At 41.1% G+C, this 9,950-nt stretch overlaps 1 protein-coding gene across 1 annotated transcript in view; it reads left to right on the plus strand.

The window, feature by feature from the left end:
* The first annotated feature begins 602 nt into the window (after positions 1-602).
* adamtsl2 (ADAMTS-like 2) overlaps positions 603-9,950 on the plus strand; it is a 42,882-nt gene continuing 33,534 nt past the window's right edge. The window contains exon 1 of the mRNA XM_024260160.2: positions 603-826. The gene's annotated coding sequence lies outside the window, so the exon portion shown is untranslated. The remainder of the gene's footprint in view (positions 827-9,950) is intronic.

Here is a 9,950-nt window from a genome sequence, read left to right on the forward strand (position 1 = left end):
CACACTTTGAATATTATATACTTTATATATTATAAAAAGCATAAAAACAAAGTTTTTGTGATTTTCGCCGTAAAAAAAGACAAAATTTTCGTCATGGAACAGAGTATTTTCAGCTTTTATTGTGAAACTGTTATGCAGTACAATGAGAAAAAATCAGCTAAAAAAAGAAACTGGAGTTGTAATGATAAAAAGATGGACTACAAAAATTGACCAAAAATATTTTTTGAAGTTATAAAAAGATTTAAATTAGATTTAAATTCAAAAGTATTAAAAACTGCTCAGAAAGGAGGGAAATTAACAACAGAAATTAACAAAAGAAAATCACAGATTTGTGGACAAATGGAAATACTTGAAAGTTATTTTTTTTCTCAGTTTGTATAAAAAGTAGTAGTAGGGTGGTAGCGACAATGCTGTAAAAATATTATCAGAACGCAAGAGCTCTTTCTTTGATATTTGCATGGTTTTCAAGGTTTTGCTGAAATGCAAAGTTTGAACTTGATTTTATTCGTCAAAGTCCGCCTAATCAGACAGAAGCATCAGAGGAACGAATGCCGGTCCTCCCACCTTCTCCTCCTGAGAGGAGGAGGAGGAGGAGGAGGAGGAAGAGGGATGCAGGGAGAGCACACCTTACCTCCCCTCCTCCTTGACTTTCTTCCTGCCCTCTCTGTCTCCCTCTTCACTCCACAGCAGCTCTCAGCAGCACATCACAACACAGCAGCCGCTGGACGACACACACAAACACACACCAACACGCACAAACTCACCCCCACAGGCAGAGCGGCATCCTCAGCTCAGACTGAGACGCCCCCGGACTGCTGCAGGCGAGGTGAGTGAGTGGGATGCAGGCGTGCTGGGGTTTGTGGGGGTTCGCTTGTCTTTCTCGCAGCTCTTTGGATTTCTGCATGTGCGTCTGTGGTTGGCCTCTGCTGTGAGTGTGCGCTTGTGTGTGTTTACGAGGCCCGGCAGAGCCAATGAGACTTTTGCACCAGACCAAAACAAATCCACAAAATAATGCTGACTCTCTCTCAGAGTGTGTGTTCTTGTGCAGACGTGTGTTCCTGGAGAGGCCCAGCTCTGTCTGGAAACTTGTCAGCTGTTGGAAGGCATGTGTGTGTGTGTGCATCAGTGTGTGTGTGTGGAGGTAAAAGCTCACATTTGTGCCAACTCTACTTGTCAAACTGCAGTTTCTGGCTTTTGTGGCTTTTAATCGCTGCAGAGAGAAAATCTGTTTCAGCTCCCACATGTACCAAAGCTCCCCTCCGAGTGCAGAGAAGACCCATCTGCCCGAGAGAGGTCCTGTTGGTGAGCACTCAGACTCATTATTAAAGCCAGGCAATGAGGGCATACTTCAGTCTAGTTTCTCCACAGCAGCCATGCGTTTTAGCCCAACTACATGTGCTAAAAAGTAGCTTTATGATTGAAAAGTGCAGAATGGGATTTGGTTAAAATAATCTGTTTTTGTTGAAAAATGCTTTCATTTTCTTGAGTTCTCCAACAACTTTAGTCTTCTGGATGGTGTCCCACACAGATTGTGTCTTTGTGAAGCGTAAATGCAGCTAAGTATCAGGGATATACGGCAACATGCAAACGCTTTAGGCACAGTTTGCTTATTTGATTTTCCTTCTGAGCAGCCAGACTTTGTTCTAATTTTCAGAGCGGCCCTGGGTCTGCAGGCTCTCTATAGGACATGGACTTCCTCAGATTTGTTTTGTTGTTACTCAGCCACTTCATGATGATGAGAAAAAATCAGGCTTAAGCAATTCAATGAGTTTGATAACAGAAAATGGTTGTTGGAAAAGTGCACAGAAAACAAGTGAAAAAGCTGAACTTCTCATGAAAATCACTTGGTAGACTCATAGACTTGAGGAAGTCTCACACAAGAGGAGTTTAAGCTTGTGTGTTTTTACTGAATCAAACACACATACAGTCTCAACCAGTTCTGGCCCTGCAGAGAAGTGGCTCTGAGGTGTTCGGTCATCATCAAACTGCAATAAGACAAAAACATTTCTATATAGCCTGGTAAGATTTAAAAAAGACTTTAGGCTTTCAACTAAACATTTAAGCAAGTCAGAAGAAAAAAAATGATGGCTGGTGTCAGTCACAAAGCCTCAGTGGGACAACGTGGTGATTTTCTCCACCCTCAGTGAAGGTCTGTGGTTCCAGAGCTTTCAGCTGACTGACCGCCTGAGAAGAGCGTCTGCAGCCTCAACTGCACGACAGCTCCAACAGACTGCTCTTCCTTTATTTTGCAGCTTTTTGTACTTGAAATGAGGTCCTGTCCACTGTTACGAGTTGTTGGGTGCAATCACACTCATGCTTCTTTGGCTTTCTTGAAAATCTTTTCTTTATTTTTGAAATGTCATAAAAAAGGGGAATAAAGTAACATGGTTTTCTGTGATGGATTTGTGTTGTTTGAATTTGTAATGGTGGACCCAATAGGCAGGAGACAGGGCTTGGTGGCAGAAACTTAAAATATTGAATTAACTAAAACATGACAAGAACCCATGGAGAACCAACACAGTGACGGAGCAGAGCAGATGAACTGAAAACATACTCTTAGATAAACTGAGGGCAATTAACTGAAATGAAAGCAGCTGTGAATCATTATTAACCTGGAACTGCAGTGACTGACTGGAAAACTAAGAACATGACTGAAAAACAAACCAAACAAAGCCACAGAACACTTACAGTACCCCTCCCCAAAGGGGCAAATCCCAGATGCCCCAAAACCTTGGATTTGGGTCTTTCACCAACACTTCCTTACAAAATTGACTTTTTGAAGACCCACTCCAATGAAATTTTTTGTTTTTATTGTTTTAAGATGTTCTTGTAGCATTTCTCTTATGATTTAACAAATATTTTGCTCAAAATTGCCACATGAAAAAGAAAATTTACCACTAGCTCCCTGCTCCACTCCATTCTGATGCCTCCACTTGCAGACTAATAGATCCATGAACGTCTTTGTTTCCCTCGTCTGAGCTGCAGGCTCAAAAATGCACAGGGGGATGGCTTCATTAATGCTCGCCATTTTTGTTTCTCCAGTAATGCTAGGTTGAGGTTGTGAGGGACTCTAAACTAGTGGGAAAGCATGCAATAGGATGGGTGACAAAAAGAGGGGGCGGGGTTTCCCTGCACACAGCTCAGAGGGGAATTTTTAATGGACTACTGTTGAACTACTTCAGAAACTCTGTCCTAGCCTTGGAAATAACAGTTTTTTTAGATTTTGGGTAAAAAAGTTGTGTCACTTTAACCTTTTAACACCTGACGCGTCGCCGGTGACGCTTAAACATGAAATCTTTAACACACTAACTTCTCAATCGTTCACACGATCAATGTTGTTCCAGCAAATTCTGAAGCTCACGCCGCTTTTCTCCTTCAGAATTTGCTGGAAGGACATTGATCGTGTCAACGGTTGATTAGTTACAGTAAATCAAAGAGCATAAAGACTGGAGCTCTGGTGTTAAAGGGTTAAGTCATGAAAATGCATCAAAAAACTTGTTGCATTTACAGACCAGCTGAAGTTTCAGTAAAAGCAGATTTGGATTTGGTCAGTGATAGAAAGTATTTGTCATGTACTAGTACTTGTCATTGCTGCTGTAGATGCTAAAAAGCGCTGTGAGGTTTCATCCTTTCCTCCTTTGTGAACGTCTCTATCCACATGAACTGAGCAGCTTAAATTCCTGGGAAATCCAGTTCTCAGGAGTAAGTCAATAAATAGTTCAGAGTTCAAGTGCAACAATTCAGCCATGTTTGCCTGGGGGGCAGCTCAACTCCACTGACCTCCCCCAGCTTCTCAGAGCTGTGCTCGCTCATCCTCTGAGTCTTCTCTTTTTCTTGTGTGTCACGGCTGGACTTCAGCTGCACAGATGGAGCTCAGGAAACACTCAGACCTTAACCTCGTTGGTAAACCTCCATCCTCTCCAGCAGACCGTGATTCACAGTCCAATCAGCATAGCAGCAAAACCACGATTAGTGCAAAAGATGCATCAGCTTTCTGATCCTTTACCTCTTCCACAGAACCATAGATGTGTTCTTTATTCTCTCATGGAAACACTTGGAAGTTTTCCAATGAAGAAAAGACCCACTTGAATCTGAAGATGAAACATAAAAGTGTTTCATGATGCCAAACTAGTCTGATCACCCTCTGCAGAGGGTAGAAGAGCTCATTACAGACAAAACCAGCTGATGAAAGCTGACAATTGTTATGAAATCAAAGGTAAAGTTGAAGTTCTTTTGTGAGATCACACACCAAGAATTCTATCAAAAAAAGACAAATTAGAGGGAAGGAAGTTGTAATCATGCATGCAAAAAAGTTTCAGTAAACCAAACATCATTGATATAGTTATGAACAAAAACATTGTAAACTAAGATGTAAATGGCGTCTACTTGTGTAGCGCTGAAGGCCCAAAGCGCTGCACAGTCACACACACATTCACACACTGGTGGTGGCTCCTCTGCCGAACACTGGCACCAGTCTTCAGCTTCTTGCCCAAGGACACTGACACATGGACGGGCAAGGCAGGAACCCGCAATCTTCCGATTGGGAGTCGACCGCCCTACCGCTGCTCCACAGCCACTCCAGTCAGGTTTCATTTACTTACTCAACATTTCACAACAAGGTTTATTATATTGACATCTTTATATATGTAGAAACATTTATTTATTCAACTAGCATATCAACTACAATGTGTCTGAATCATCACTAGCAACCATTGACTGTATAAAGAGAACTGGACTGGGTGAGTATAGAAAATGACATACTTCTGGCCCAAGCAAAATTAAGATAATTCAATTGTCATTTACCAGACGACAGCGATTGGTCTGAGTCGGTCTCAGTCAATGTTTCCATGGCAACTGCTGTCACCAATCATGACTGAGCTTGTTCAAAGTCCACACCCCTTCCACTGAGAGCGGCTCTGGAGAATCTGTCAATCAAGTGTTCGAGGTGGGGGTCAGAGGGGACCACATGTTTTTATTGAGGCATAGGATTGGTCATTTTATAACTTGAGTAACTTTAGAAAAACAATCACAAAAAATAAAATTAGGATTAGGTAGAAAAATGTATCAGAGTAAGAATGATCTTCTGACAAATGGAATGACTGAGTAATAGCTGTTAATTTCTCTATAGAAGTCAATGGGATTTTTGTTTCTTGGAGCCAACACGTAAATCCTGTTTGAAATGCCAGGAGGGAGGAGTTTCTCAGTCCAGTACTCTATATACAGTCACTGCTAGTAACTAACATCTCCTTCACTTTTTCAGTGAGGATTTTCTTCATTGTTGCCTTTCAGATGACAGCATGTTTACCTCTGGAAAGGTCTTTGTTCTTACTTCTGCAGATGTTTTAAATAGTTCACAAAAATCAAATCAGTTTCTTAATTTTTTTAGATGATTAGATACTTAATGTATGAAACCATTATAAAGGGGATTGACCTCTGCTATGCTGTAGGAAAAAGTTCAGTATAAATCCCCATGTTGGAGCCTTGTTTTTGCCTGACAGATTAGCCTCTAGATCAGCTAACTATTTGTGGTCTAATGCATAGTTTTTTCCTCATACTGTCTTCTTCTGGAATAAGGAGTAATGCTAAAGCACGATCGCCACCTAGTGGTCAAACTGAAATGTCCTCCAGGAGAAGCAGAACAATGTTTACAATGTTAATGATCTGAACATTTTAGTTAGAACTTCTCCTTTAGAGAATCCATGTAACACTGGATGATATTAACAATCTCATTATTTCACTGATACATTTACAGTATGTGAACTATATAAGATTAATGTAAATATATCCAAAACATATAGTAGATTATTAATGTATTTCTAAACGAAATTATAATCAATACCCAGCCCTAGTAGCCTGAAAGCAGTCTAAAAACATGCATAGCGACGCGTGAATGTGAGAGTTTTGAACACAGAAGCCTGAAATGCGCATGTATGAGCGTTAACATAAACTTTACATCGGTCGTGGTCACTTGAAGGTTGTAAACGTAGCTTCATGGGTACCAACTCAGAAACTGTTGCTCAGTTTTTCTGCTCTGACGACTAACAGACAGTAGGGGTGCATTTGATTTCCTGTTTTCTGTGTAGAAGTTCAGCCTCTTCAGGATGGGATTTTTAAAAACATCTTTTAGAAGGTTGTTTCCATTGGTACTATATATTGCCACTACATTATCCAAACTTTTTGGTACCAGGTAGCACCATGTAGCATTCTCAAAACTTGCCTGAGCTTGGTCCAGTCTTTGATGAGATCATATTTGCTCTATAGGATTGACAATGTGTGACTGGTAGGATTTTGAATCTTCTTTAAGAATGTTGACACTTGGGTTTTTGTCGTTCGGCTCGTGCTAACACAGAAAATGAGTCTGGCTCTTCGTGTTGAGGAATCATCTTTGGGAATGCATGTGGAGTCACTGCAGATGTCAAGAGGCTGGTATTGTGCTCACTGAGTGGGAAAGAAATGTTTGAATCACAGTGATAACAAAGGAACAGCCTCTGTTTTATCAGCTGTACCAACAGATTCACCCACAGGTCACGAGTTCCTTCTCACAAACACGAGGGCTGACTGGACAGCAAATAACTTACATCAAACATTTAACAGTTGTTTATTCAATTTTGTCATTAAAATTTTTAATCTGTGCAAAAATCCATGCATCATATTTGCTCTTGCACTTGCAGCATTCCCCTTTTACACCATAGTCACTTAGTATTGTAAATTCTTCAACGTAATTCTACAATTCTGATTAAAGTCTGGTCCTCTTTTGATCTACTGTTAAAGTGTTCCAGTCGTCTTTTAATCAGGATTATGACACTTTTAGCCAAAATGAAAAAAAACTGTGGGCTGCACGGTGGCGCAGTGGTTAGCGCTCTTGCCTCACAGCGAGAAGGCCCCGGTTCAAATCCCGGCTGGGACCTTTCTGTGTGGAGTTTGCATGTTCTCCCCGTGCATGCGTGGGTTTTCACCGGGGACTCCGGCTTCCTCCCACCGTCCAAAAACATGCTTCATAGGTTAATTGGTGACTCTAAATTGCCCCTAGGTGTGAATGTGAGAGTGGATGTGTGTGTGATTGAGGCCCTGAGACAGACTGGAGAAGAATGTCTGTTCAAGTCGATACATAACAAAAACACTTCTGATCATATTTATTAAAGAACATTGGAGTATTACTCAACATAAAGAGTTTTTTTTAAATTTTTTCAGAAAACTTCTGAATTCTGTCTCTGTGCCTTAAAAAAAAGCGTGGACTTCCTCCGTCCTCAGTTAAGTGTGAGAGGGCATCTCTATGCAGAATTTTCAAATTTCATCCAAAATAAACAGCTGCTCTGGATACAAATTTTCCTTTGCGATTATCAGAGGATTCTCCAGCTGCTACTGAGTCAGCTGATGCCATTTCTCTATGCAGGTTCGCTATGAGTGTGTGTGTGTGTGGGGGTGGGGGTGTGTGTGTGTGTGTGTGTGCGTCGCGGGCAGGATGCTTTTCAACTGCGCTTCTCCTCCTGTGCTCCTCCTCTGCGAAGTGAAACCAAGAATGAAGAAATGTGAATAAGCGGGGGAACACTATCACATTTACTGTTGTTTGAAAGATGATTACGAAGATGAATACTGTCGTAAAGAGAAAAACTGAATCGCTGTCTTAGCGCTATATTGGAGTTTGCTAAAGTCATCATCACTTTCTGCCAATCAGCAGGTGGCAACAGCGGCTCTGACCCAACTGCTCTGTTCCATTTTCCTATGGAACTGTTTAATGGGTCCATTTAACAATGAAAACGCTCAAAATAGCCGACCGGACCATACCGGACCTCTCAGTTTAAACGAGGGTTTAGATTCCTTAATAAACAACTTATAAGGCATTAACAAGTATTAGTAAGGTGGTATTAAGCTGCTTATAAATACGTTATTTAGCATTTTAAATGCGTTAAAAATGACTTACGAGTGCAAATAAACTGCTTATGAAGACACTAAAAGATTCATTAGTATCTACTTGAATACAAAAAAAGGAAAAAAATTCAGGTGTTAAGGGGTTAATCCCTTACAAGTGATTTATAAATGGTTTGTGAAGATGAACTGCTGTAAGATCACGGTTTAGCTGGGGGGGCAGAACACTCAATAAGCATTTAACAGGGACACAATCAGTATATTTGTTATTAACTTACAAGGCATTTGGAGGACTTTGCTAATATTAACACATATTTTTTAAACGATTAACAAATGCTGATAAAAGTCTTTGTGAGCAGTTTATTTAAACTTGTAAGTTATTTGTAAGACACATACAAATCCTAATAAAAGCTTTTTATAATCTTAATACTAGCTGTTTTGGCTAACATAAGTTTTATTTTTATTATTTTTTGTTTTTTAGGCTAATTTGGCATTTAGCTAATACTTTAGCTGGATATCAGCTTCAGCGTTTTCAGCTATCAGCACTAGCATCATCAGTTTCAGCTTACAGCATTCACACTAACATTATTGCAGGTAACGCTATGTAGTTCATAATTATGTTAAAGAGTTAAAGTTTTAAGGCTTTTTAATATTTAGTTTTAGTGTCTCAGATTTAAGGTAATCCAGACATGCTAATATTAGCATAAAGGGGAAAAAGGGAATGTAAAGAAATGTTTGAAAATTAACTTAAACTAAAAGAGAGCCAAATCTTTGCAGACTTTTATTGGCCCTAGATGCTAAAAAAATGCCGACCATCCATCCATCCATCCATCCATCCATCCATCCATCCATCCATCCATGTACGAGTTAAGCTTTGTTTTTTCTTTTCCTCTCTGGTTTTGAGTGGCAGTTCTCCCAAACTGACAGAAGTTGAATGGAAGGTGTTTGTTTTTCTGTCCCTTGCACGGACACAATGATTGTTTCATGACAGTCACCTTCCGAGCTTTCACGCTGACATCTTCATCAGAAACACGTGACCTGGTTCTAACGGGAGTCCAGCAGCATCAGGAGGAATGTCAGCATCAGATCATAAACCTTCAGCACGTGTCAGACGCATCAGTCTGAGCGGCTCGCTCCCATCCAGCCTCCCCAGAGGCTCACTGCTGTCTGCTGCAAAAACAAGACGCTGAGGCCAGGGGCCCCAGGGGTCGGCCAAGGTGGGCGGGGTGCAGAGGTGAAGGAGGGGGAGGGGGGTCACTGTGTTTACGTTTTCCTCGCCGGCTGATTGCTGGAAAATGACAGAGGAGATGAGAGGAGGACCCTGTCTGGAGGAGTGACTAAAACACACTGTGTGTGTGTCTGGGTGTATGTGTGTGTCTGCATGTGTCACCCAAATCTGGATGAGGTGGAAAGTTGTGGTAGTTCGGGTGTGCTTCTCTGTGAGAGCAGGTCTTGAGTCTGTTTCTGCTCTCATCCTTGCAGTAGCGTGCTCAGAGACTGGAGAAGATCATCAGTTTGACAGACAAAATGAATATTTTCAAGCTGCAGAGCTGAAGTTTGTTATAGCAAAGAGAAAATCACTTAAAAAATGTATATTCTCTTAATCAGGCGTGTCAAACATACGGCCCGCGGGCCACATTTGGCCCCACCAGATGGTTTATAGATTGATTTTAAGAGTCTTCTTCCAGTTTTTAAATGTCCTAATGTTTGGGACCTGCACACCTGTCTGATCTCCTCAGTCCTTACAAACGTTCCACAACTCTCAGATCCTCAGGTTCAGCTCTGTTATCTCTTCACACTGTGAGAACCAGGACTCTCGGCGAGGCCTCCTTTCAGTTTCAGGGTCCTAAATTGTGGAATAGTTTACTTGAGGATCTGAGAGTTTTTTGCTTGTATAATATTTTATTTAAATTCCATTGCCGCCCATCAGCGGTTGGGATAGGCTCCGGCACCCCCGCGACCCCGGAGGGGACAAAGCGGTCAAGAAAATGAATGAAAAAAAAGGATGAATGAAATAAATTCCATTGGCCTCAGTAAATGAATGTGTAATAATAAGTGATTAAGCTTAGTTTGTTTGAGACATT

The sequence above is a fragment of the Oryzias melastigma genome, linkage group LG9 (genome assembly GCF_002922805.2).
Source record: "Oryzias melastigma strain HK-1 linkage group LG9, ASM292280v2, whole genome shotgun sequence".
In the NCBI taxonomy this organism is placed as follows: domain Eukaryota; kingdom Metazoa; phylum Chordata; class Actinopteri; order Beloniformes; family Adrianichthyidae; genus Oryzias; species Oryzias melastigma.